This window comes from Colobus angolensis, unplaced genomic scaffold (assembly GCF_000951035.1).
Source record: "Colobus angolensis palliatus isolate OR3802 unplaced genomic scaffold, Cang.pa_1.0 Scaffold85, whole genome shotgun sequence".
NCBI classification, from domain to species: domain Eukaryota; kingdom Metazoa; phylum Chordata; class Mammalia; order Primates; family Cercopithecidae; genus Colobus; species Colobus angolensis.
In genome coordinates, this window is record NW_012122376.1 from 3,907,495 (window position 1) to 3,913,844 (window position 6,350).

The window sequence follows — 6,350 nt, forward strand, 5'->3', positions numbered from 1 at the left end:
TTCATTCATTTTAATTCATATCCATCATTGCGTGTGCAGTGGCATGATGTCAGCTCACTGCAACCTCCGGCTCCCAGGTTCAAGCAATTCTCCTGTCTCAGCCTCCCGAGTAGCTGGGACTACAGGTGCCTGCCACCACACCTGGCTAAATTTTTTGTATTTTTAGTAGAGAGAGGGTTTCTTCATGTTGGCCAGGCTGGTCTTGAACTCCTGACCTCTAGTGATCCACCTACCTCTGCCTCCAAAAGTGCTGGGATTACAGACGTGAGCCACCCCGCCCGGCCCCATTTCTTTGTCACTTTACCTGTCTACGGGCAGGTGGGTGGTTTCCAGTTGGTGGTGATTATGATAAAGGTGCTAAGAACATTTTTTTAATAACTTTTTGTAGACAGGTGTTTCCACTTATATTGGGTAAATATTTATGCGATGGCCACAGAAGCACACCAGTCATGCCTCCCTCACGAGAACCTGCCCCACTGGGGGCCCAGGTGGCTAACAGCCAGCACTGCCCCTTGGGATGCACTTCTCTTAGCTCCTCCCCGCCCATGACTGGGGAGGGTGGGAGCTAGTTCTGGCCCATTCCTGCAGGACACAGGACTCCCCACTGGGCTCTGGGCTCTGGGCTCTGGGCTCTGGGCCTCCCCATCAGCCTGGCTGAGACTTTCTCAGAGCTGCACTGAGACCTAAGTCTCACTCTTTTTTTTTTTTTCTTTTTCTTTTCTTTTCTTTTCTTTCTTTTTTTCTTTCCTCTTTTTTTGAGACAGGCTGAAGTACAGTGGCACAATCTTGGCTCACTGCAACCTCCGCCTCCCCAGTTTAAGAGATTCTCTCTCCTGTCTCAGCCTCCCAAGTTGCTGGGACTACAGGCATCCACCACCACACTTAGCTAATTTTTTGTATTTTTGGTAGAGATGGGGTTTCACCATGTTGGCCAGGCTGGTCTCAAACTGCTGACCTCAAGTGATCTGCCTGCCTTGGCCTCCCAAAGTGCTGGGATTACAGGCACGAGCCACCGCACCTGGCCACTTTCTTTTTTTCAAAACAGAGTCTCCCTCTGTTGTCCAGGCTGGAGTGTGGCGGCATGATCTCAGCTCACTGCAACCTCTGTCCCCCAGGTTCAAGCAATCCCTGTGCCTCAGCCACCCAAGAGTAGCTGGGATTCCAGGTGTCCACAATCATGTCCAGCTAATTTGTGTATTTTTAGTAGAGAAGGGGTTTCACCATGTTGGTGAGGCTGGTCTCCATTTCCTGGGACCTGGGACTCTTTCTATCCAAACCTCCTTCCTTACCGCTCCTTGCACAGAGGTGAGACCTGTGTTACCACCCGAAGTTCCTCCCTGCTCCTCCTGCTTCCTCTCCTTATCCTTCCCCCATAGGAAAAAACGTGTCTAATCCTGTCCTGGTGTCTTCTTGGAAGACTTACACTGACACCACCAGGGGTGAAATGATGGGCTCATGCATGGCCCACATTTTGGGAAGGACAAGCCAGTGAGGTGGAGAGTGGGAAGCAACCTGCATGGAGCCAGCCCCCGACATGGCGTGGTCGGCTGGGATTCTTGTCGGACAGCAGAGGAGGTGGGTCTGCAATGCTACTTTGCAAGCTGGAGCTGGAAAGGAGGTCCTCTCTTGCCCACCCAATGCTTCAGGCAGGAAGGTACAGGAAACCCCGGACACATGGGCAGCCCTCAGGTTCTCCTGGCCCCAGAACAGCAGTTTCATAGCAGGAAAGGGCCTCAGAGGAGTCGACGGAACATGGGAAACTGAGCCCAGAGTGATGGTGCTGTGCTTGAGGTCGGCAGGCACTTGAGCCCATGGGTGCTTCAATGGCTTTGACTGACATAGGGACAGAAATAACACCCCAGTGGCATTGCCGGCCTGAGTTTAAGGAGGCCCTGCAAGTGTGTGCACTCTGCTAGCTGCATTCAGCTCCATGCCACACCCAACCTGCCTACCCAATGCACCACACCCATTCACCAGTCTGTGGCTGTAAAGACTCAGGTGAGGCCTGGCACGGTGGCTCACGCCTGTAATCCCAGCACTTTGGGAGGCCGAGGTGGGAGAATCACCCGAGGTCAGGAGTTGGAGACCAGCCTGGCCAACATGGTGAAAGCCCGTCTCTACTAAAAATATAAAAACTAGCCAGGCATGGTGGTAGGCTCCTGTAATTCCAGCTACCTGGGAGGCTGAGGCAGAAGAATCACTTGAACCTGGAAGGCAGAGGTTACAGCGAGCCAAAATCATGCCACTGCACTCCAGCCTGGGCAACAGAGTGAAACTCTGCCTCAAGAAAGGAAAGAAAGAAAGAGAGAAAGAGAGAAAAAGAGAGAGAGAGAGAAAGAGAAAGAGAGAGAGAAAGAGAGAGAGAAGGAAGGAAAGACTCAGGTGAGCCATTCCCTAACAGGCAGGTAAAGGTGCAGGCCACCATCTGCTGACAGCAAGGCTCTGAGATTCTCTGAGCTGCCGCAGGGGAAAGTTGAAGGGGCTTCCGGAGGAAAGTTAGGGTCAGAGGCATTCGCTTTCAAGACTGAAGCAATTGCAAGAGTGTGGCAGGCAAGGGGGCAAAGTCTGAGGGTATTCAGTGGGAGAAAGTGGGAGAATCAAAAAGAAAAAAAAAAACGGAGGGAGGAAAAGAAGGAAGGGAAGAAGAAAGGAAGGAAGGAAAAGAGTGGAAGGGAGGACGTTAAAAATAGACAAATCTTGCTCTTTATAGGTTATAAACAGTTTCCCAAACACTAGGGTTTTTTTTTTATCGTGTTTTGTTTTTTTGAGACAGAGTCTCGCTCTGTCGCCCAGGCTGGAGTGCAGTGGCGCCATCTCGGCTCACTGCAACCTCTGCCCCCCGGGTTCAAGTGATTTTCCTGCCTCAGCCTCCCAAAGTGCTAGGATTACCAGCGTGAGCCACCGCGCCCGGCTTCTTTTTTTTAAATTCAAATATTTATTGAGCAGCTAAGGAGATACAAAGGTGATTTAAAACATGGTCAGAGGTGAAGCAAATGCGCAAGTAATAGAAAGCAAAGGGCAAAGTTCACCGAATCACAGCAGTCAGAAGAAAGTGCTTTAGGGAACCAAGAGTGAGATTGTTTCCAGCCTGAAGAGGCATGGGTGGCAAATCAGAAAAGGGGATTGAGATTAAAATAGAAGACTACAGTCTGGATTGTTGATGACACTCAGTATGGGCTATATTTGTCTCTCCTTTTCCTTTCTCCCCATCTTTGGGCTTAATTTATCAGTAGCGCCCAGGACTGTTCAATGTGCTTTTTCTATACTTCCTTGCACTTTTGCTTTGATATCTTCTACAGAACTAGATCTTTTGGTATTTTAGTTTTTCCCGTTTTTTGAAGGATTCTTGTCTTTTTGATTTTGGTGTTGATGGTTTTGAGTCTTTTCCATTCTGATTTGACTCGTGTGCATTTTTGGCTGGAGCATCTCGTACAGATTTCTCCACTGGCACTTTTTCTTCAGTTTCCTCATCATCAAAATCATCATCATCTTCATCACCATCATCATCTTCTTCTTCATCTTCATCAGCAGCAAGTTTTACTTTTTTCTGTGGAACCTTGCTACCACCGCCAGGGACAGATTGCTTCCCAGATATACTTAAGAGTTTCACATCTTCCTCCACAGCTACTCAGTGCTGTCCACTAATATGCCCTGGCCCTGAGCCACTTCAACCATAAGACCACTGGTAGTGTGATTTCAGAGCCTCCGAGGGAAACCGTTGAGTACAGACATTTTCAAAGTTGCCAGTGTTACTTTAATTGGACTGCCTTCGTAATTCATTGCCTCTGCTTCAACAATGTGCAGTCATCCTTTGCACCAGCCCGTAAACTGATCGTTCTTTTTTCTTTTCTTTTTTTTTTTTTAAGACGGAGTCTCGCTCTGTCCCCCAGGCTGGAGTGTAGTGGCACGATCTCAGCTAGCTGCAAGCTCCGCCTCCCGGGTTCATGCCATTCTCCTGCTTCAGCCTCCCCGGTAGCTGGGACTACAGGCGCCTGCCACCATGCCCGGCTAATCTTTTGTATTTTTAGTAGAGACGGGGTTTCACCGTGTTAGCCAGGATGGTCTTGATCTCCTGACCTTGTGATCCGCCCGCCTCAGCCTCCCAAAGTGCTGGGATTACAGGCTTGAGCCACTGCGCCCGGCCAAACTGATGGTTCTTAAAGATAACTGGTGCTCATTTTCATCATTACCCACCTCGAAGTGATCATCTTTGTTGGCCTTAAGTTCACAACTGAAAAGATAGATCTGGGGCCTCAGGGGACTCATGTCCATGTCCATGTCCATCGAATTTTCCATGGGGTGGCGGCATGCACTTAGGTGGCAGAGAAGGCGGATGGAGGTAAACAACCACTGCTCAAGAGAACAGCTGCGCAGGATGGAGTCACACCAGCTTTCTATTTTTTATTTTTTTTTGAGACAGGGTCTGGTTCTGTCACCCAGGCTGGAGAGCAGTGACATGATCTTGGCTTACTGCAAACTCTGCCTCCCAGGTTCAAGCAATTCTCGTGCCGCAGCCTTCCAAATAACTGGAATTATAGGCGTGCACCACCACGCCTGGCTAATTTTTGTATTTTTAGTAGAGGCAGCATTTCACCAAGTTGGTCAGGCTGGTCTCAAACTCCTAGCCTAAAGTGATCCACCCACCTCATTAGGCAGGCAGATCAGGTCCTGCTGGCTGGCCTTTGAAGTCCTGCTTTTAACTTAGCCCTATGGCTGGGATGGGGCCAAGTGAGGAGACCTCATGAGGCTAAACTATCAATTCCCTGAAATGACATTTCTCTTATCAATGGATCTTCCCCTTGGCTGCACTTCAGAATCCCTGAGGAGCTTTAGCAAATACCATGGCCAGGGCCCGCCCCCAGGGCTTCTGGAGCAGGGCTGGGGCCAGTGGTAGGGTTCAAGAGCTCTGCAGGTGATTTTAATGAGCAGCCAGGGTTGAGACGGCCTCAGTGTGGCTGGCACATGGGAGGAGGTTGGCCAAGCCCACCGGAAGGATCCAGAGCAAACACGTAGCTGAGTGACAACTACCTGATCAAGAGGCAGAAGACGGCAGTCACAGGTCCATGTCTACAGACACGCTGATGTGCCTGGAGTCTTGCCTCTGACGCTTCCCATCCACAAAGTGGGCACCTTCCGGAGCAATCTCTTCCAGTGTCATAGGAAGAAGGAAGGCACGCAGGCAGCAAACCCATTTTGAAAGGAATGAGATGTTCAGGGTACTTGTGATTGTTGGCCACGATGTCAAAGACTGAACCAGGTCCCTGCACACCTTTCAGAACACAGTAAACTGTCCCTATCAGGGGGTCCCTGGGCACGAGGACGGGAGAGTGTGCTGCTTTGGGGAAGCAGCCATTTTCCTTCCGGGTTCACCTTGTACCCCCAAGGGTGGTCCCATTACTTTGACTGAGTGATGGAGTGACTGTGACCACAGGCTTTGGGGCCAGGCCCTCCAAGTTCCAGTCCTGGCTCCATGCTTCAAGTCCTAACCTAAATGCATGCAAGGATACTTTGTCCCTCAGTTTCTCTAGCCATAAACAAAAACTAATAACAGTAGTTACCTCTTAGGCTGTTCTGGGGAATAAACAAGATACCGGTGTGAGGAAGCCTGACCCTTCGTAAGGGCTTGACAAATGTTAGCTATGGTTCTAAGCCTGAATGGACCATCCTGGGATAACCAGATCTGTCATCATTACAACACGCCAGGAGTTGAAGTGGGCAAAAAACATCAGGTCAGACCTGCAGACGGGGCAAGGGCTTTGCGGCTTTCCATCAGACACTCAGGCCGTCAGAGCTGGGGGCTTGGCATCCTGCTGGCCAGGCATTCCCAAACCTGGCTGTGCTTCAGAGAGACGAGGAGCTTAAAAGGCAACAGACCAAGAAGCTCTTCAGGTCATCCTGATGGGTGGCTAGGTTTGTGGACAGCTGGGCTGCTCCAGCTCCCTTACCAAACGGCAGTGGTGGGGAGGTGGAGGCGCAGGGAGAAGTGATCTGTCCGAGTTCCTGAAGTCAGTCGGTGGCCAGGCTGAGCCCAGCACTTGCCATGTGACCCTCAAAACCCCACCATCTACTCTTCACTCAAGGGCTTCCTACAGCCATGAGGCCACAAGAGAACGCCTCATGTCCTCGGAAGCATTTTTGTAATCTAAAAGGTAGAAGAGTGCATTTCCTACCTACATAGTTAAACACTTTCCTTTAGAAGAAAGGCTGGGGCCGGGCACAATGGCTGGCTGGGCACAGTGGCTCACGCCTGTAATTCCAACATTTTGGGAGGCTGAGGCCAGCAGACTACTTGAGGTCAGGAGTTCAAGGCCAGCCCGGCTGACATGGGGTAAACACCATCTCTACTAAAA

General features: G+C 50.4%; 1 pseudogene; it reads right to left on the reverse strand.

The window, feature by feature from the left end:
• Window positions 1-3,246: 3,246 nt before the first annotated feature.
• Window positions 3,247-4,296, reverse strand: LOC105503337 (annotated as a pseudogene).
• Between the last annotated feature and the right edge of the window lie 2,054 nt (window positions 4,297-6,350).